Below are 22,218 nucleotides of genomic sequence, written 5' to 3'. Positions count from 1 at the left end.
TGCACTTACCGGCAAACAAAAAACGGGAGCTTTTATTTTGAAGGCTACGCCTTAAGAAAGCGCTAGGCGCGTGTCTCCAGGGTGAATCCGAGGTGAGCGATTGTTGAGAAGGACGCTGGACCAGAACTTCATGTGAAACTGCAGTCGATACAGAGGACGTTGTTTGTGAGGCTCTTGATCCACGTGTCTGTCCTTTAAAAACCACGGGTCCTTTAAAACCTCGCATTTGTCACCACGTAGGTGAAGCCTCAACGGGACGGTGGTATGTATGAATGTTCAACATAATATTGTGCTACTAATCAGAGTCCAACAGTAAATAGTAAAGTTGAAGTGATGAGCGGTTCGTTGATGACCACTAGATGGCGCTGTTTAACCAGCAGCTCCAGCTTCTGCGCCGTTCACCCACGCGCTCTATTCACACTGGACTCGCTTTCACCTCTCAACCTTCCGTATGAGAACATTCAATAGTGGTAAATCCGTCCTTCCATATTTCTGCCATGTTTACCAACACCGCCCTGCATTGTCAATCCTGCTCCTCAATCAGTCTGTCAGTCTGGGACCTCACACAAAGCCAATACCCCAAATGACGTGGGCCGACTGAAGCGCTGAAGTGCACGAGCTGCTTGGAAGAAAAGGACTTATGTGTCAGGACCATAAGCAGGTGAGTGTGGAGGCATCAACCAGTTACCAGGTTTAAGACCGAAGCGAAACTTTATACAGAGGGAGCGTGTGAACCCAGCTGAGCCAGTCAGGGCTCTGATGTGTGTGAGTCCACATCTGTTCGAGGTTGCGTGGCTCTGCAGCCTCCAACCGGTACCTGCTGCAGAGGAAAAGGACAGTAACGAAAAGTGAAAGTGCCCTCGGACGTCTGTGGGGACCCGCGTTCATGCAGGTCGTGGTATTTTCAAAAGCGCCGATGGCGACGTTTGACATGTTCCTCCACTGCGGGAAATGCTTGGCTGCTAAACTGGAGGTCAGGAGGCAGGCGGGTTACGGCAGCATCAACCGGACACCGACACAGGACGGCAACAAAAGACCTCCTTAAAATGTGAGCGTGACGTCGGTCAAACAATAAGGGCTCTGCCTCTGATCATAACTCACCTGACGTCAGCTCGCACAGACAACCTCTCATCTCAGCTCATAAATTCTGGGAGGATGGCCGCGCTGGAAGTGTCCCTCACCCCCTGATCTGGAAGCAGGAGACGTGTGTCCTCAGGTCCAGTACAGGTCGCATCTTTGTGGATGACAGCTGTAATAGTGGATGAGTGAATGTCTGTGGCGCTGTTTCTTTGGGCGTCTAACGGGTTTGAGGCGAGGGAGGGACGAGCTGCTGCGTCACACACTGAAGGCGTCATCTTGACACGCTGAGCAGACCACTCCGCTCGGTGGAGTGGTCGAGGTGCGAGCTCCACCGTCCCACAGAGTCCCACTCAACACATAACGCAGAGAAGTGTCGCCAGCTGCTAAACAGCTGTGACTCATGATGTGATAAAAATGAAACTAGATTATAAATATCTGGATACCAGTGAGGAGAAAATGAGCAGCCCCCCCCCCCCCCCACACACACACACACTGTGTAGCACAGGCCAACAACAGGTGCTTCCTTCACTGACCTTAACAGACCGCAACACATCTAGATTGTGTCCAGATATATTATTTATATCTCCCTGACTCATTGCTCCCTTCATTGTTCAGATCCGTTTGTGAGAGCGCTGATAAAAAAGCAGTCGCGCTCCGTCGGCGTTGAGCATTTGGTTCTATTTTAACGTGGCCTTAACATCAACAATAAACACTGTAAAATCGGGCCGCTGCTCCCACTGTGCTGATTGAACGGCGACATCATCGGGGAGAGCACGGCCAACAGGAAGACGCTCACCTCCACTCAAAGGAGCAGAGGAAGAACAGGGGCGGCGGGAGTCCATTAATACCACGCTGAAGACGGCCTCGCTCACACACACACAGCTTGTTTCTCCTAGTAACACGTACACGGACTCACATCCTCAGTATGAGATGCCCGGAAGCTTTTAAATAGTAGCATGACATTAACGACCTGCACTCAGACACAACTTCAATGATTTGAGGATTCAAGCATAGAAATGAAATGAAATACAGTATGAATAATAATGTTGAGACGTACAGTGGGACACGAGGGCCAATGATGTAGGACCTGTGTGAGGAACACAAGTGGACTTTAAAAAAAGAATGAAATTGCTTTTGTGCAAAAAGAAACAAACAAATTGGAAAAGAACACTATAACAAACTGGGTCCATGAAAGAGGTCAACAAAACCAAAGTACTCTATAAGTAATGAAGCAACACAACTAGAATGTGGACAACAACACCTGACCTGGAGCACGAACAAGGAACAGATATAAAGTCAATGAAAGACATCACAACGCAACAGGTAAGTTACAAAGGTGGTTTACGTGAGCTGTGGCAGCGCATGAGGCCGTACTGTACGATGCATGAGAGCTGCTTCTATGCTGATGCCGCTGCAGAGCAGTAGAGGAGCTAGAGGACAGGAGCTGTGGACTAACTGACTGACAGTGATATTTATTAATCCAAGCGGCCGTATCTATGAATCAGAGAGGCCTGAGCAGCTCAGGGTGGAGTCCTGCTGGGATAAGAGAGGAAGGACAGCAAAGCGGCTCCTAACTGCTAATTGGATCCTGATGTATTGTTGTGCTTTCATACTCATCTCCTCCATCAAGCTGAAAGCAGCGGCAGAAAAAAGACCGAATCAGGAAATAGAAGATTTAATCCATGAAGACACGACTGACGCTTTCATGAAAGATAAGACTGAAGGAATGGCTCTCGTCTTGTTCCGTGCAGCGTCTCCCAGAGCGATACGTTTCCTGTGCCTCAGACCCTCAGAGGAGGCGGCAGCGCTGAGACTGAAATAGACGTCAGGATGTGACGCCAGCGACGTGTTAGAACAGTTATCAGTTGCTCTGAAGACGTCCCAGTGGACGTGACCCTCAGACGCTCAGATCCACAGCCTCAGATTGACTTCTGGATTGTGCTGGCTTCGTTATTCTTCATTTCAGACACAAACTGTCACAGTCGCATTATTAGCTGCTGTACAGTGAATAGGAAATGAATGAACCTATTATTTCTCTCCCAAACATCAACGCTTTTGAACTGTCCTCACTTCTCTGTGACGCTAAGTCCATTGTAAGTCCATTGTAGATGTGACTAATCGGGCGCTCTGACCTTGAACAGTTTTTAGGAGGAGCACTGTAGCTTCACGTCACCACTACAAATCATCTCTGTATATGAAATAGCCCATTTCATTTATTTTTATTATTATGACAACTTCACCGTTTAGTCTGGTTTTAGAACCCAAAACACCCAGAGGAGCCGTGTCTATGGACCCGAGGCCTCTGTAATTAGCTAGACACTAGTGGACTGAGTGCAGTCGCAGTTTAACCAGCTGCTCTCTGATCATGACAGACAATAATGCAATAGACCCTATGATGGCGTAAAGACAGAAGCCTGGATTTTACATCTGACCTGAAGCAGAGAAGCACATTGTAGATGTTCAGTCCTCGATTCAGATCCGAGGTGTCGTATAAGACAGTTTGCTGATAATTCTGTGCAATTAATTTTATGTGAGCAGCAGAACCCGTCATCAGTTGATGTTGGTGTTTATTAAGATAATAAAACAGTCAGCACTGATGGCCTGAAGGCTTCAAGTTCACCACTGTTTACTGCGACAGCTGTTACTCACTGGTGGAACAGCAGCTAAGTGAAACGGCGTCAGTGAATATATTGGTTGTTATCATTCAGCTGGACTTTATGCTGCTGTGAATCACATCCAGGCTGTGCACAGATCTAATCTCCTGCTGTCAGACACTTTAATTCAGTCGCACCTGTGAGGAGCTGATGTTATGCTGCTTCTTATTTAATGGGCCCACGAGTCTGTGGAGGTGCGTGTGATGTAGAGGAGGCAGGCGTCCTTCTGGTCGCCACGGTAACGCGGACATGCTGCCGGACTAATCAGCAACACGTGAAAAAAAGGAGGAAGTGCTCTTTCAACATTCTCAGTGTGGAATGTCTGCAGATCAGCTGTTTGTTTTTTCTCATTTTCCAGCTGGTTCAAGAGGAGTCTCATGTTTCATCATAATCTGTACTTGTTTGGTATGTTAACCTTGCATTGCATGTGGTTTTTTATGACTGTGGTCGACATCATAAGTGCAACGTAAATACAGAAATAATCAAAAGGCTGAAACTGTCTGAGTCTCAGTCTTCGATCTTTGTGAGATTGTAGATCAGGCAAGAAAGAGATGTCATCACTCATATCTGTGGACAAACTCAGCCAAAAGTGAAGAACTACTGTATTCGACATACGCTGCAATAGGTGACATGTTATATAATGAAGTAGTCTGGGTGGGACCTGTCCAGGTCCTGTAGCTTCCTCCCACAGATCAATGACCAACAAGCACGTCAGACAAAGAACGGGTCCTCTGTGAATCCTACAACGAACACAAATGGATGATTCATTTCCCAAACATTTTGCATTGATGTAATATTTATATATGGTGTTGTTGTAATTACTGTACGAATGCAGCAGCTTCCTGCAGCTTTTCAGCCAGTCATGCTGTCAATGACACACGTGCAGGTTTCACACGCTGAGGCAGTAACTGCACGCGATTTGTCCTGTTTTCTGCTGATCTGGCAAGTTCACACTGAGGCAATTAAAGGCTTCTATAATATTCCACTATGCTCACCGCTGCTTGAGAAAAGCTCCATAACAGTGTTTAATGAATCAATGAAGGAACATAAGCTGCTACTGAAAATGCACACACTCCACAGTTCACTCTGCGGTGAACTAATGAGTTTTGTTATTAATAATTGTACTTCGCACACAGGCGCGGAATCCTGCAGTTGGTTTCAAGCACTGAGACGTTCTTAGCCGTGAACAGTGTTTACTTCACCAGCTTTTATCTGACGAATGAATTACCAAGCTGCCACTATACAAACCCCGCAGTAACATGTCGTTGTGCTCCACTAGCAATCATGTGGAGTGCATCCATTTCCAATCCTCCCTCGGCTTCTCCTTTATCCCATAATTACCCCACCGCCCACTCTTCTCTCTGTCCTTTTCTCTCCCAGCTGCTTTTAGCATCATGTCTCGTCCTGTCTTTTATTCGATGTTTATTGTCTGTCCACCTTTTCCTCCTGCATGACAGGTCCACTCCGCTGATCTTTTCGGTGGCTCCGAAAGGAAAAAAGTCCCTTTTAATCCAATTACTGCTCTTCACGATGCTCGTGCCCTCCGAGACCAGCCGCGAGATCTATCATTGGGAAACAAGTCAAATGAAGCTGGGCGGCAATGAAGGCCATTAGAGATAAGCTGAGCTGTTCTGCTACGCTGGAGCTGTGTGGTGGGAGGGAGTGCGCCGTCCATGAAGACAAACGTTGGCGGACGCTCGGCAGGCGGCAAGAATCAAAGACGGCTCTCATCACCATGGGCGCCATCGCTACAGCCCCACAGGTGACGCCTCCACAGACACGCTGATATGAGCCTCTGACCCAGAAAGGCTTCACAGACTGTTAACCTGTACTGAAGGCCCCTATGTTAGTTATACAGGACTATAGGAAGCTCAGGTCACACACTAAGAGTATTATTAGAAGGAGAGAGGGGGATAGAAATAGGAGGAGAATGTTTAGTCACATGATTGAATTCAGTTGCTGGGATGTAGCTGAACACAATGAGAGCTCCTATGGTATGAACGCTTTAATCGGATTAAAATTTTATATAAGCATCAACACACTTCTGTACAGACATGATCACAAACCTGGGTTCTTACGGATCTGAGCCTCAGTCTCTAATTAGTTGGTGCTAGTTTTCCAACGGCTTCTCCTTTGATGTGGAGATGTGAAGGGGCGGCTACGCTTACTACATTAATGGAATGAATCTTTAAGCAAACAGGACATTTCAGCATTTTTAATAGATTATCTGCTTTCATACCAAATATAAAACGAACTAAAGTGTCCGCATGTAGAGCAAATGCCTGAGCAGCAGAACCACCACGGATCCTAGTGAAGCAGAGCCGTTCACAGGGGGTTTTCCAAAGGAGAAATTCATTCTAAGTGAACCTAAAGCATTACTTCTAATCAGAGTTACCATAAATATGTAATATGTATGCTGTGTAATGTGTAGCTTTTGTCACGGCAGCCTCTCGATGGGAAAGCAGAGGCGGCAGAAACAGGAGTTACGGATGGAGACGTGTGGGTTTGCTGTTTGCGTTCCAGACCAGACTCCAGGTCAGAATTCACTCCACTTAACCCGTCTGAAGACTTGTACGCTGTAATGAAAGCAGTGCTGTAGCTGGTGCCACGTTCAGGGTCACGGTGACATGGTGTGTTTCTTTCTGTTCCCTCAGTTCTTTCTTCTTCAGCTATTTGTTGGCAGAGCTGATGAGTTGAGAAACACTGAAAGTCATGGCTGAAATAGAGACTTTATTTTTATGACCAAACTACAACTAATTCACTTCTCAGTTAAACTCATTAATATTCAGTGACATCACCTGGTGATGATTTCAGCTCATCACTTTACTGGGTGTTGACCAGTGCTGATATCAAACCTGTGATTAAATAATGAATAGCAAGAGTCTAAAAATATCTGAACCAAACCAAGAATCGGACTAAAGTTGACTTACAGTATCTGGACTTTATGGGGCGGCAGCGAATCAGGTTGACCAGGTTGAGGTAATGTCCATGTGCCTTCGAAAGCAATGAGCAGACACATTGTACCATCACTACACTGGAGTGATAGTTGATGGAAATGGGCCTCCATACACCTATGTAGATATTGCACCAAAAAAGATTTTGCAGTTGCTATTTGCAGCTAAATTAGTCATTTACCACATTAGCAGTGTATAGAGTGTATTTCTGAATAGTTTGAAGCTATCTTCATTGCAAAAAATTGTCAAACATAGGACATTTCTAAGTGACGCCAAACTTTTGGACGTTTGTATATACTGAAATACAAATATATAATACACAAATACATAATATAATAATCTGTTTTTCCAACTTTATTAAATGGTCAAAGCAACAGTGAAGGGCAAAACAGACATGACAGACAGACAGACAGACAGACAGACAGACAGACAGACAGACAGACAGACAGACAGACAGACAGACAGACAGGCAGGCAGGCAGGCAGGCAGGCAGACAGGCAGGCGGGTGGACGAACGGACGGACGGACGGACGGACGGACACACAGACTTTAGTCACCCTACATTAGAGAAAGTCATTTGCTGGAGCAGCAACGGAAAGACAGCAAAATGCAGAATAAAGAAAAATTTTCAAAATTGTGCAGGATTACAAGCAACATATTACATATTTACATATTTACAGCTCAGGCATGTAGTACCATACTCAAATGTATGCAGAAGTAGAGGAAACACGTGGCATGTACAAGAACATGTAACAGATTTGAAAATAAGAGTGAAAATCTGAGCCTGTCAGACCTCCACATTGTCCAGTCTAACAGCGGTGGATGAAGGACCCGCTCCTTCCTACACAGTGAGTGGATCAGTCTGCCACTGAAGGAGCTGTTCAGAGCTCCCACAGTCTGGTGCAGTGGGTGAGAGGAACTGGCCATGATGGATGTCAGTCTATCAAACATCCTCCTCTTAGCACCTCCTCCACAGAGTCCAGTGGACATCACAGGACAGAAGTCAATCAGCATCTCCTTGGTCTTACTGGTGTTTAAACACAAGTGGTTGCGCTCACACCAGTCCACAAAGTCCATGATGACTGACCTGCTCTCCGGCTCGTTCCCTCAGACACACAGCCAACGATGGCTGTGTGTCTGAGCTGGTGTTGTATGTGAAGTCTGAGGTGTAGAGGGTGGAGAGGAACAGTGAGAGCACCGTCCCCTGAGGGGCCCCAGCGCTGGAAACCACCACCTCAGACACACAGTTGCGCAGCCACATGTACTGAGGTCGGTTGGTGAGGTAGTCGTCGTCCATGCAGTTAGCTTTGTCCACTCCTGCCTCCTCTAGCTTCTCTCTCAGGAGCACTGGCCTCATAGTGTTGAAGGCGCAGGACAAGTCAACCACCCTCTGTGGTTCCAGCAGCCTCCAGGTGAACACGTGGGGGTGGGGGCCGCTGCTGGACTGGAGACGTGTGAGGTGGAGGGGGGGGCGCTGGAGTCAAATCTGTTAAGTTAAAGAACAGATTCACTCATTGGGTCCAGGGACCTCATTCAAATATTGATCCGGATCCTTTGAATGTTCCATTTTGATTAGACTCAACTGCTCCTCGTGTTTAATACTCAGCAGGATTCTTCCTTCATTTTGGGACTCGCTGCCTCACTCTGTTCTCTTTGCAGGTTTCCCTAATACAACAGCTGAAGTGTTCTGGGAACATCTCAAACCATTTGTCATAACAGTTTTCATAAGAGCTACTCTGCTGGGGGATAATGACAAATGTACCCGAGGAGAGCATATGAAAGCGGATGCCTGCTCTCCTCTTTGCAGCTCCAGTACATCTCACTGCCAGCACTCCTCTTCTGCTGATTCAAATTCTGGACCTGAAGCACAAAGTGGGACCTCCGTGTTCCGTGGATTAAACCAGGTTTACGTTGTGCCAGGATGAGCCTTTGAGCACAGACAGACCCTGTGAAGTAGAAGTAAAGGCCATGTGAGAGGGATGAGGCTTTATGGATCAGTCAGTGTATACATTTCAATTCTAGCTGTGTAACCTTTGAGCAGGCAACAACAGCTGCCACTTCATTTTGTTTTGTGCCACCCATTGTGAATATATGAATTTTATAAAGGCATCAGAGCAAAGTGTGATGTATGTGAGCTACAGTTAACGGAGCCGTTCTCATTCCCAGGACCTTGGTCTTCATCAATCTTAATGTAAGCGATCACAGTATATGAAGTCAAAGTGTAGAAGACAGGACCCGGTGGTCGTGGGTCAGGAACATGCAGTGCAGTTCTTATGCTGTACATACAGTATATCTCATGTTATTACTGGTTGAATAGAAAAAGAGGCAGGAAGAAATTCCAATGGACATATGCAGTTATTTAGTTTTCTCACCTGAAGAAGAACTGGAGCAGCAAAGTGCGTGAGCTCTGCAGAACCAAATAGCTTCACCTTGCGATGGAAGTCCATGTCCACGACAACGAGCAAACTGAGGACCCCTTCATCCATGAGCTGGCATGAGTGAAGCAACATGAAATGAACTGACCGAGTGAAAACCAGTAGGTGAGATGCAGTCATCACAGTTATCACAGCCTGAATTCATGCACGTCAGTGACGAGTGCTGAGGTTCATGGCTGCTGACTGAGTCTGCGATTCCTCTGGAGCCACATTTTACAATTACAGGAACTCGAAACAGAATGCTTTCAATGCTTATTGACCACTGGCCACGTTTCACATCTTATCAGCATTCCTCTCACCCACAGGGACACACCCAAGGTCTCAATGTACTCGATTTTCTTTTAACTTGCTGTAAGAACCTCCAGATCAAACCAATGTTCAAAGGAGGAAGTTGTGAGTTGTTGTTACAGCTGCTAAAGCTTTGGTTCTTTTCCTTCCTCCTCTCTTCTCTCCAGCGTTTTGATGCCTTTTCCCAGTGATTGTGAGTGGAGCTCCCAGCAAAGCACAAGGCAGTGATCTATGAGACCTTTAACTGGGCTGGAATAAAGACTGAAGGGGTGCTCAGTGTGTGTGTGTGTGTGTGTGTGTGTGTGTGTGTGTGTGTGTGTGTGTGTGTGTGTGTGTGTGTGTGTGTGTGTGTGTGTGTGTGTGTGTGTGTGTGTGTGTGACTTGCGTATTATACTACACGGAAAGCTCAGAGGCGATTACCAGGTAGAGATTGGTTTCACACCCAGTCACTAATGGAAACCTCACAGAGTAATGAGCCGTAATGAAAGTCACAGTGTCAGAGATCGCGTGTGGATCAAAGAGGCCGTGATGCTCTGCTCCATCCTTCATGAACATCGTAGATCATCAGTAACCAAATGTTTCAGTGACTTCTGGCTCAGCTTACGTCCGTTTGGAGCTAAAACCTTTTGAATGAACGCCTCTGCATTAGCTGAGCCTCTGTCTAAGGACCGTGTACAGTAGCAGCCTGTGCTGTAGAGAACAAATCCAACCAATAACCAGACCGATATATTAAAGTGCCAGGTAGAATCACGTCAAGGAGGTAAATGAATAAACATCTCTTCCCCGGTGTGTTTTCCACGAACCACTCTATCATCCCTGTGTACCCGCGTCATTGCCAAAGCTTTTTTTAAGTTACCAGAGTCTCCCAAGGACAGACAGTCACACATGATCACATGATTATTGGCTGAAGACCCACTGAACACATTCTGTCATTCTAATGATTTAAAGATTTAAAGGCAGTAATTTGTTTCTTAGAATTGACTCTATTGTACAGAAGGTTGAAGCAAGAAAACAGTTGTATCACAGTACACACACACACACACACACACACAGTCTGTGCTGAAACCTGGGCAACAATAATGACCACAAACACAAAATACTGTCACATACTGTACGTAACAAGTCTGAATGATTCTCACATGCTATGAGCATGTTTGGTGGCAGCTTCATGCTTGAACAGTGCTACCACATTAAAAGTGCCTATGCTGTGACCGTGGCGTAACCCCTGAGGAGACAAAGGGACAGACCATCAGAGCTGGTGACCCTCAGACCACCATGTACTCTATTATTACAGCTTCTTTTGTTCCAGACTGCACTGAAACCCCGCTAGATGTGACTGGGACAGAGCGGTAGCTTCACCGTCTCGCTGGCTGTTGTGTGTGTCATGTCCTGCTGAAAATAAAACCCTGACGCTGACCCCGAGTCGTGTGGCGAGTACTGACAGCATTGTGTAAGCAGTGAAACAAAGGGTCAAATCCAGGCCGTGCAGACTACGGCCTGGATTTGACCTTTTGAGTGTGACGTCACAGACTCTCAGCAAATGTGGAGAGAATTTAGATTGTTTTGTGTCTCACTGGTGCTTTTGAATCTGCTTACGGTGTTTTTAGTCACTTTCACACTTTCTATAAACACAATCTATGCAGAGTTATGAAGGGTTAATAGGGACAGACATACTGTTGGGACAGGGCGGTTTTAGAGACTTTGCACTAAAGGAAGGAAGAAAGCCTTTCACAAAGTAAAACATCTGTAGAATAAAGTGAGGTGATAATGCGTTCACGTGAAGAGGCAGTTTGAGACACTTGTACGTATATTTATGGCTACGAGTGTTTCGTTTGTTCGCTTCACCTGCTTTGAAGCATAAATCTACATGAATCTACCAAGCGGGCGACTCTGCCTCGGCCTCTGAATAAGCCGCACATGACGACGATTCAGAGAATCAGAAGTGACGAAAGCAGCGGAGCCGAGAGGAATCAAGAGGCGTCTCGCATTTTCATCTCATTCAGACGTTTTACTACAGGCGTATTTTTACACGGACAAAGGCGGCGCCTGTCACTCCTCCAGTAGCTGTTTGAACATCTGTGCCCTTAGTTGAGCAGTTAGCAGCTGAATCAGCAGATGTGAACATTTGTGACTCTGACTCCATCACTGATGCGACACATGCAGTGAGATGGGCGGCGGCTTGATCTCTAATGCTTCTAAATGTGGAGTTCGTCTGTTAAAATACACTGTGCCAATAAATCGCCCACACCCCAGAGCTCTATCAGCGCCAATGTAGCGTGAACTGAATAAACCGGACCCTGCGGCAAAGCTTTGTGTTCTGATTAGGACAAGTGTCCAAAGTGTTTCACATTAAACAGATTATGTAAGTAATTCAGGAACGGAGTCGATAAAAGGAAGCTTAGAGAGGATGAAGCTGCAGAGCAGAACCTACGTCCTACAAATGCTGCAGGTCTGTAAAAGGCTCTGACACACAAACAAACAATCTTACAAGTTATTCTCATTGAGCACATTTGGTCAAGCGCCAGACCATCACCTGTGTGTTTGTACAGCGTTAGTAGTCTGTGTTCATACACCTGAAGCCCAATTTTCCAGCTCTGCCAGGTCCCGAGGGAAATATGTGTCCGTTTATCTGCTGCGTGCTGCACTACCAGCACAGCTCTATACGGCCGCCGGCCTCTGACTGCGTCTGTGGGTGGTGGGTGGGCGGAGTGAAGGCCCCGTAGCCCAGGTGGAGAAACACCATCAGAAATCAATGTCTGACCTGCGTGAGGAGCAGGCTGCTCCACTCAAACCCTCGGCTGCCGCCGTGCGTCCCCTGCACCCACAGCCTGAACCTGACAACAGATAGACATGTCTGGGTTCAGACCTCACAGAACTTGACCATGGTTGAAATTACATGCTCCTACTAGGAAGAACGACGCAACATCATGAAGTCGTCGTCCGTCAACGTGTGGAAAACGTGTGGCTCCTCTGTTAGAAGCACACAATAATGTGTTTTGGCATGTCAGACTGACATCCTCAGGCTTTAACGATCTCCTTTACGATCCCTTCGCTTCCACCCTCTGTTCCTGGCAAACTCTGGAACATACATATTGTCCTCCATCTCTGGGAAGACAGGAAGTGAAGCGAAAGCTACGGCCTGACGTTTCCATGGAGACTCACGCCGAGAGTGAGGGAAGGGGTCGTTTGGCTGGTTCGAGAATCAATCTGGACACACAGAGGAGCTGTTCCCATGCTGTATCTGTAGGGACCTGGAAGAATCTGACTCATTTTAGGAACGCTGCTGTTGGCTTTTCTACCATTCCACGATTAAAGAGGCCACTGTTCTCCCGAGGAACACTTCACTTTGTTCTGACCCCGCCACCCCCACCCGTCGTTCTGCAGCGTTAATCACAAAGTTAATCACACGTTTTGTCCATCAGCTTCGTGACGGCCAGAGGAGGGAGGCCACAGACCAAGCGCCTGTTACCAAAGCAGGTGGAGTGAGTCCAGCTGGAGGAACACACTGATTGTACTCCGTTATCTCAGAAACGGGAGCATTTCTCAGGGATTCTGATGCTTTTATTACTGTCACAAAATGAAAAATCACTGATTAGGTTCAAAAACGGAGAGACAGCACGTATGAGCGTTGAAGGGTCTCCATTTGCTGCACATGTCTTGACTTTAATATCATTTTATCGTTTTACATCTTCACACATCTGACACACAGGTCTTAGGTGTGGACGTGTTTCCTGCGTCGCATTCACTGCAGGTCAAAGAGAAGCGAGAGAGGAGTGATCAGTCGCACGCAAACGTAACGAGACGCTCCATTTAAATGAAACACTTAGCTAAAAAACCAATGTTGGTACAGTTCTCTAACAATAGATGAGACTTCTTCTGATTAATTTTCTCCCTGTGGGCAAATATGAAACAAATGACAGCAATGAAGCTGAAGGAACGGCCTCAGTGAACGCGTCTGCATCTGTGTGCGTGGATAACGTTCCCTGCAGCGAAGGCAGGCGCCACAATGAGAAATGCCTCCCGATTTAATGGAGGACATGTGTAGATGTATAATGGAGGCTTTTGTGTGTGGGGATGTGCTATCAGTCATCACTGGGTGCGTTCTGTGGAAGGCGTTCATCTCAGCTGTGCAAAATGTGCAGATCTGTTTATTTCAGGAAGACGCATGGACGCCCAGAGGAAGCAGCAAAGCCTGAGGTACGAAGGCTCATTTACATATTGAGTCAGGGACCCGCGTTAGTGCAGTCAGTCGTAGCAGGCAGTGTGATGGAGTATGTACAGTATCTGTGCTTTTTTTAATCCCACACAAGAGAAGAATTTACCAAACAGCGCCGCTGTCGTGATTGACACCTCTCATTACCTTCTCACTGACGGGCTGCTCGCCACCGCTGCTCCCACGTGAGCCCCCAGTTACACATGCACCGTCTGGAAACGTCACGCAGACACGTGTGCAGGGGGGGTGCAGCCTCGGCCTGGGGGGGTGGGGGGGTCATCGAGCCCCTCCACCCACTGCATCGATTTAAGAGCGAGGACTCTATTTACACATGGCTGTCAATCACAGCAGGTCTGGGCAGGTCACGTCTTCATGCCTCGCTGCCTCCACTCTTAGAAGCTCTAACACAGTCTTGTTTTATTCTATTACAGCTCCCATGAACACAGTCCGCTGACCTGTGTGTAACCATGAGCAGTTACTTCCCAGCAGGTTCTTGTTCACCTCCGGTCAGACGAGGGCTGATGGGAAGGTACGATAATGAGTCGCAGTTTGTGCTGGAAGCGACCTCTGCCCTCTGCTCCTGCTGTGTGTGTGTGTGTGTGTGTGTGTGTGTGTGTGTGTGTGTGTGTGTGTGTGTGTGTGTGTGTGTGTGTGTGTGTGTGTGTGTGTGTGTGTGTGTGTGTGTGTGTGCACTCCACTCAAGTAATACTGTAAATGATGAATAAATAAAAACAACACTTAAATGTAGTTGGAAAGTTATTCTAGTCAGATATTAGAAATTCGACAGCGGGTGAGTTTGATGAGCCTTGACTTTAGATGTGTAATGATTAGATTTTGACTTTGTTTACATCTGTCCCCTTTGGGGAGGGTTAGGGTTATTGGTGCAACGCAGAGAAGTGGAGCATCTGGTGAAAACTGTCCTGCTAAGTAAGATTTCATAATAAGTGCAGGGCATCAGTGCTATATTGGCTCGAAGCTTGTTCTGTGGAATATTCAGTTATTTTTTAATACATATTTTTTTATTTTTAATACACAATATAATAGAACAAGTAAAATGTAAAATGATTCAACACTTTACATTGTTAGGACTATGTTCTAACATATTATAATGACATAGTTTCATTATGCCTATGATCTGTTTTAGCTACTATCGACAATCACATTTTAAGCTATATTTTCATTTTGTCAATGACAAACTCCAATACATTAACGTCATGATAACTCTTAACTCTGGTACACCTCGCTGTTTGCAGCAGGATAATCTGCTCAGCTCCTAACGGCACTGACACAACCACTGACCCGCTGTTTTTTTAGTCAGCGGATTAAGGAGCCGTGCTCTGCGCTGATGTCGTCCCGTGGGTCTAACGGAATGAGCTGCTGTAATGTTTTGGAAAAATGAGCAGCGCCGGCCCTCATGAGGAATCCCATGAACTAAATAGTGATCAGTTTACACCTGTAGCGAACGGCATGGAGCAAACACTCGAGGGCCGAGAGCTCACCGCTCTAAAAATCCTGTGACGCTGTAATAAATAGGATTGATTCTCTGTGTCCCTGAGCAAAGCAATTAAAATGGAAACATGTCAAGATACTGGGAATCTGTTAACTGGTAACACTTAGGGATTCCTGGTGCCACTCAGACGTCTCCTTGGGCTGTAAGCGTCCTGGAAACAGTCATCCCTGTTCATGTTGTGCAAAGGTGGAAGTTCACCTGGAAGAAATCCTGTCCTCAGCAGGACCTTCCTCAGCGTGGTCGACCTTCAAACGTCCTCCAAACGCACACAGGAAAGTACATGTCACATTAGTAGTCTACTCACTCTGCTACCTTCATTACAGACAGTGAAGTCCAGGAAGTCCAATTGTGTAACGTTCTCATTATTGGCTGCTACACTGAACCAGTCAACGAAGAAGCAATTTAATGTAAACAAACGATAAACTGAGGTTTTTATCAAAAAGGTATTTACTGGTCTGGTTCATGAACAAAACTGTAGGAAATGAGATCTTTTATTTGGCCACTGGTTCCAGTTTATCCAATTACGTTGAGCTCCTACAAGCAGGGGACTCTAATTGTGCTGGCTCGTCTCCATGGCGACGCCACACAGGGCAGGAGAAGGACAGTGCGAGACCCCTAAAGGCGATCCATGGGGGTCCATTGTCTTGCTCTGGTTCCGTCGGTAGCAGACAGGATGCAGGCCGGTGGTCAAACCAAACAACATTATCTGTGTGTATACACAACAAATCTCCACAGGACCTTTAGCCCAAACACCAGATTAATCCAAACATCCTCCCGAGAGCTGTCATGGAGTCCGTGCGCATGTGTGTGCATGAAGTAGCATGTCAGCAGCGTCTGGATGTTTACACCAGTAAATTACATATTTGGGCAGATGTTTGACCCCAAGGTCCCACATTTGTATGGTTTTTAATGGTGTAAACAGATGGCACCAAATATGAAATAATACAACAATGAATGGGTGGTATAGGGTTAAATGCTCTCACACGTCTCTGTGCCTCCAGTGAAGTAGTTTTAACTGGGTTCATCCCAGTGACAGGCAGTGTTGTGGACCAACTGGCCAGGAAGTGGTGAAATAACTACACAACAGGGGGCAAAACAGCAGCTGGGACCTCTGGACGATCACTGACCAGGCGACGGTGTCCACAGACGGCATGGAAGCAGCGCAGTCACGCTACAGAGGACTCCCAGGAAGGAGTCAATGCCAAAGCTTTGCTCCACATCCACCCCTCCATCATCTGAACCCACTCATGTTTCATTCAAGCCCATAAACAGTTCTGACAGAACCTTAAACCAACACTTGGTCCCAGGCACTCTGTGTGACGCGTTTGTCTGCTTGTCTCGCTCCCTGTCTGTCTGTCAGCCAGCCGTCAGATCGACAGCGGGCGTCTCCAGACCGCCCTGATCTGATGAGAGGATCGTTGAGTCCAGCTGCCTGTCATGGTGTCAGTCAAACATCTGTGTTGGTTCCGTCCCAGTTTCCCACTCGGGCCGCCTGACGCTCATTGTCACTCATCAGTGTCAGGACGAGGTCCGGTGGGAATGCGACAGCAAGGAATATTAAACAGCAGCGTGCGGTTTGGAGACGTGGAGGCTCCACATGAGAGACATGTAACACATGAAGTCATGGAGACAAAATGAAGGCACATCGCACAATCACTGAGCTTCTGAATACTGTGAGCTACAGTCTCTGATTTGAGTCTGAGTCCTTTGGTGCGACCCCAGTGTGTGAGTTTGGAAACGATAAATGACTCTTAATTAAGCATTAGAATAATGGTGACTCTGTCTCTGGCCTCGGTTTCGACCCCTGGAGCCGATCACCGTCCTCACGCCCTCAGACGCTTTTAGTTTACGCTGCCTCAGTGTGATGCTGGAGCCTCCTCCTCTTCCTGCTCCCCACATCCAGATAAAGGGGTTCTCACGCTGAATCGCATCCATACAGACGCGCGTGCGCTGCAGCTTTTATGATGCGGCGGCTCAGCGAAGGCAAACTGTCTGTTGTTGAAAGCGGGTCAGAGCTGCTTCCAGCCGCCCGCTGTCAGACTGTGAGAGCAAATCCTGATGCAGGCGCGTCACGAATTCCTCAGCGAGGTGGAAAAATGGACTGATATATATATATATATATATATATATATATATATATATATATATAAAGCTGTGTTTTTTTGTTTAAATCTGCAGGATCTGGAAACACACGTTTCTAAAGCTCAGGAGCAGGAGGACAACAGAAATTGTGGCTCGGTAGACGGTGAGGCCTGACATGAACAGAATGACACGTACAGAAAAGCATACAGTCAAGGAATAAAACTATGGAGAGAACCTGTAAAAGCTCTAAATACTGACACCAGATATGAGATTAAATGAACTTAGATGTTGTTTTTTCTTGCTGCCTTTCGCTTTTTCCCTTATTGTCACGGTTGATATTTACAGTACTGTGACTGGTAAGTTGTGTGATTGTGTCTACACACTGAGTGCAGCACATTTGTTAAGTCAGCTTTAGAAAAGCCCGTTCACTCAACAGTTTAAGGAGCTAATTATGCGCTCCTGCAGCCTGACACAGGAGCAGAGGCGTATTGTAATACTGGGCTCAACTCACCAGGAGGAAACTCATTTTACCAGCTTCAAGCTTTCAGAAACAAACAGCCAATATTAGATTTTCCCATTCTGAACACAGCAGCGCTGCAAACAGGCGCTGCATGCTAATGCTTTGGGCTTTGAGCTTTCCTGCAGGGACAGACTCACCTTCCACGGCCTCATTGTTCCCCGCTCGCTGCCGCTGAGGCTTGGCAGGACCTCGACCGACTGAGCGATGGGGGGGGGGGGGGGGGGGGGGGGGGGGTTCAAGGTCCGTGGAACACGCGGACTCACTCACAAGCAACTAACCAGCTGTTTACGCGGCGTCCCGCCAGCTTTGGCCTCCGCCGATGCATCACTTACGCTCGAATCAGAAGGTGCGGAGCCGAGGGTCAGCGCGAACGTCGGCATCTGTCTGTTCTGGGACGGCCTTCAAACCACACGCCGCCTTTAATAGAGGTCCTTGGCAGTGTCATCCAGTGAGGAAGGGCTCCAGTGGCAGCGACGCTGCCGTTTAATAGGCCTATAAACAACGATGGCAGCTCTGGTGGGAGGAATATCCTGCCTGTGCCAGTGAACTGCTTTTGTAAAGCGAGCGCGAGCGGAGCCATCTTTTTCCCCCCAATGTGGAGAATCTGGCAGAAAACAGGCGCCGCTCCGACAAACTGGGTCAATACAGGATTTAATCAGACACGCGCGTACAGGCATGAAACCCTGTACGCCAGCGTCACATGTCTTCTCCGGCAGATTAGAACATGGCCGTACATCACATTTAGCCCCGGCGTCATCGCTCGGCTCGCTGACCTTCCACCGCCTCAGAAGAGACGTCTTTGATAGTCAGATCAGTGTGTAAACGCTGGAATCCGACCTCACTACGGCTTTGGAGCTCACAAACTCGCTTCAAACATCCTGTAACAGCAGCTGTTCCTCCTCGTGGGCATCTGCTCAACGAGGCTTCTCCTGGAAGGAAGTCAAACACCTGTGGCAAGTGGATGCTCAGACTGGCTCCCAGTAATTAACTCCACTAAATGCAGTTGCCGGGTTTTGCATTTCACACCCAAGACTTGTTGGGTTATTAGTGGGGTGCGTTTGAGTTCAAATTCCTGCCGTGACTCCTGGGATCGGCCCAGCAGCATCCTGCGACACAGCAGGAGGCGAGACAGAGGGATGGAAGATGCTGATGCGGGTGATAAGTTCTCCTAGTTTTGCATTGAAGTGCATTTTACCTGTTCTCCCCCCACGTCTCCCCGTCGTATTACGCAACAAGGACTGAAGTGACGCAGAGTTTCACAGCTCGAAGCCATGTCTTTGTTTTGGTGGGATGGGATTATTTGTGTGTCTCCAGCTTCTGATCTCATGCCCTGGAGTCAGACGAGTCTCTGGTTCCGCCGAAACACATGACGGCGCCCTGATTAATGCACACATCGCTTTGGTTAAGAGACAGCTCAGGTTCCAACAGACAGGAAGATGAGGACATGCTGATGATGAGGAAATACATGCATGCATTAGCATGCGAACATCACCAAGTGCAGCTTTCACACTAATGTGATGTGTGTGTGTGTGTGCGTGCGTGCGTGCATGCGTGCGTGCGTGCGTGCGTGCGTGCGTGCGTGTAACAGGAAGTCAGCTCTACTTTTAGAAGAATTCTCCTTTGAATCCACGTTTGTGTTCACAGCAGCAGGATGCAACACCCAAAATACAACGAGGTGCTGTACAGACACGTCACTGGAAAATGAAACACACTTCTGAAGCTATAAATACCAAAGATGCATTTACACCACTCAATAAAAAAAACTCTTTCTGCTGGGAATATTTATGTGATCTATTAAACTGAAGCTTCGCTTGGATGTCACAGCCCATTCTGAACAAAGCAGTAACAGCACCCACCGGAGCGTGAACAGCCTCAGATGAGTCCTCATAGCAGAAAAGGTCAATGCGAGAAGCAGGTTCACAGTGTTGTTCAGCGAGATTCTCCCTTTAAGTCGCAGCCTGGGAAATAAGGTCAAGGCCCAACAAGCGGGCTCCCTGCAGCTTTAATGTATGAAAACACAGCAAAACAAGCAATAACAGAAAGTGGGCTGAGGACAAACACTGACACTGTGTCTGTCCCGGGAGCCGCAGTGATGCTGGGAATGATGAAGGATGATGACGGACGCCTGTGGGAACGTCCTGGATCATGTTTACCCATCCGTCCACCATCCATCCATCCGGCCTCCTTGCTGTTCGGAGCTTTTGGCAACGTACTGTGCATCGCGCTAAAGGTCTCCCATGGTTGATGGCGCAGTGGACTGACATCAGCCTAGATCTCAGCCGGGCTTTGTCCTCGTGGGGGTCACAGGCCATCACAGGGCAACACACTCACTTTTTCCAGTCAAGATGCACGTCACTGAAGTCTCAGACGTAGTGTCTGTCCACTAACACGACTTCCCAGGCAAATAAAGCAAAGTACTACAGACAATGTCCACAGTGAGGTCTAATTTACAGAAGAACATATTTATTCTAACCTCACGTTTATCATTTTTAATGCTGGCTTTCATTCTGTGATATTTTTAGTTGGGCCCTCATCCAATCATTCCATGATCCAGTTTCACATGGATCATCAAACTTTCATCTATTCTCATGTTTTGAGGTTTTACAGATGTGAAATTCGGTCTGTGAATGTGTGTAATCGGCCACTACCTACGACCATCGAGACTACGTCTTCTGCAGAACCAGGGGATCTGTGAATTACAGCATCAAACAGACTCATCCTCAACGACGTGTTGGACACTTGATAATGGTAAACACTGTCATGAGGAGCTGTGGCTCTGCAGGAACCATACGCATAGAAATGGTGTGAAGCTGAATCTGAAACATGATGTAAGATGCTGCAAATTACTCAGTGCATTTTAAACAGAGCTTAAGGATGTGGACACAATCAACAAAATTAGACATGAGTTAGTGTAAAACCAATATGGTGTCTGTATACACACATCATAAATGTTGGAGAGGGAGGATTGAGGTCAAATGTAGGGTTGGAGACGGGTTTTAGTGGATTTTAGGTTAAAGACAAGAGGAGAAGCATCGTGTCAGCACCACAGCACAGTGAAGACACAAAGACATAGCTGTGCATGAGTGAGAGGCAGAATCCAGATGTGAGGTCCTCTGGCTTCCAGCAGCAGTGGAGTCGGACCGAGGAGCAGAGGGGGGAAGACAAATATGAGAAAGGTGAAGCCAGGGGAAAGGATCAGAGACCAACAGGTCACATGGCAGCGCTGGTCAGTTGACAGGAAGTGGCAAGTTTGCACAACGTCAACTGTTTTCACTGCCTAGATTAAATCAGTGTATAAAAAGAAACAACTACTGTATTACATGTGTACAAACATTCCTCAAAGGTTTATTCAAATAGATTTTGTCTGACTCTCCCAGTGAACTCCACTTACATCATGTCCTCCTCACACGTAGTTTACTCTTATTCATATCAGCCTCAGCTGCAGCAGCACCACATTCTCGTGGACCCATCAGGTTTCCTCCGTGGTCCAGTTTGTTTAACTGTTATATTTATTTCTTGGCAACTAAAGCGTCATTAATGGTTTTGCCCATTCAACCTTGAAACTGTCTTGTGGGAGAACAAAAGGAAAAGGATTAGAGGAGCTCAGTGAACTGAATTCAGACAGCAATATTATTTCTGTCAAACCAGTTCATAAGGAACGTTTTTTAAAGTCAGCGAGTCAGTGACGTATCTGGATACAGATTTAAGTTTATTCATTTACAGGCCAGTAGTCTCCTACCTTTCACATAAACCTTACGCTGATTCATGAGTTACTCCCACGGTCAAATAAAACCCAGGAGTTTGTTTTTTGTTTATAAATCTGTGGTAGGAATCAGACAGCAGAGGAAAATGTTGTTGAGCTTGTGTGTAGGAGAACTCAGCTGCTGCTGCTGCTGCAACCGCTGCTGTTGGCCAACTGTTTACACAGCACAAATGAGATCATTAAAGATCCAGAGTAACAGAAGCTGTTGGGTTCTGATGTGGAGGGAAGAGTGGGAACGAAAAACGGGGAGGATGTCCTGTTTGGGTCGTGTGCTACAGAGCGTTTACAGGGCTGTGGGAAAGTTTGTGTGTGTGTGTGTGTGTGTGTGTGTGTGTGTGTGTGTGTGTGTGTGTGTGTGTGTGTGTGTGTGTGTGTGTGTGTGTGTGTGTGTGTGTGTGTGTAGGGCCTACATAAACTATAACCATTTTGTAATTATAACATTTCTCCCCATTACCTTGCTAGAGCTTAGCTGCTCTCTTTTTTTATTTTCATACTGTGTGGAAACTTATTTGGCAGTAATTTCAGCTTTTTTTTCAGTTTTTAAGCTACTTACAGTTGGAATTAAGGAGTTGATCTCATTTTTCTGTAACAGTAGAAAAACATTTTTGGATATTGGTGGTATTATATACACATAAATTAACATTACATTATAATGTTAATAATTACGACAAACAACAGGCATCACCCTGTTTCCAAGGACCAACGACCAAACTAGATAAA

General features: G+C 46.8%; 2 long non-coding RNA genes across 2 annotated transcripts; one reads left to right on the top strand and one right to left on the bottom strand.

Annotated features, from left to right (window-relative positions):
• Positions 1 to 24: 24 nt before the first annotated feature.
• On the top strand, positions 25 to 8,481 carry LOC129603999 (uncharacterized). Its single transcript, XR_008694511.1, has 4 exons — positions 25 to 262; positions 5,192 to 5,496; positions 6,181 to 6,269; positions 8,347 to 8,481. It is a non-coding gene; the product is annotated as an uncharacterized LOC129603999 (long non-coding RNA).
• On the bottom strand, positions 7,221 to 9,360 carry LOC121202213 (uncharacterized). The gene is made up of 2 exons (XR_005897656.2): positions 9,060 to 9,360; positions 7,221 to 8,633 (listed from the first exon to the last, which is right to left on the bottom strand). It is a non-coding gene; the product is annotated as an uncharacterized LOC121202213 (long non-coding RNA).
• Positions 9,361 to 22,218: the final 12,858 nt, after the last annotated feature.

This window comes from Betta splendens, chromosome 4 (assembly GCF_900634795.4).
Source record: "Betta splendens chromosome 4, fBetSpl5.4, whole genome shotgun sequence".
Lineage (NCBI taxonomy): Eukaryota > Metazoa > Chordata > Actinopteri > Anabantiformes > Osphronemidae > Betta > Betta splendens.
The sequence above is the reverse complement of the archived record's forward strand: the minus strand, read 5'-3'. Positions and strand labels throughout refer to the sequence as shown.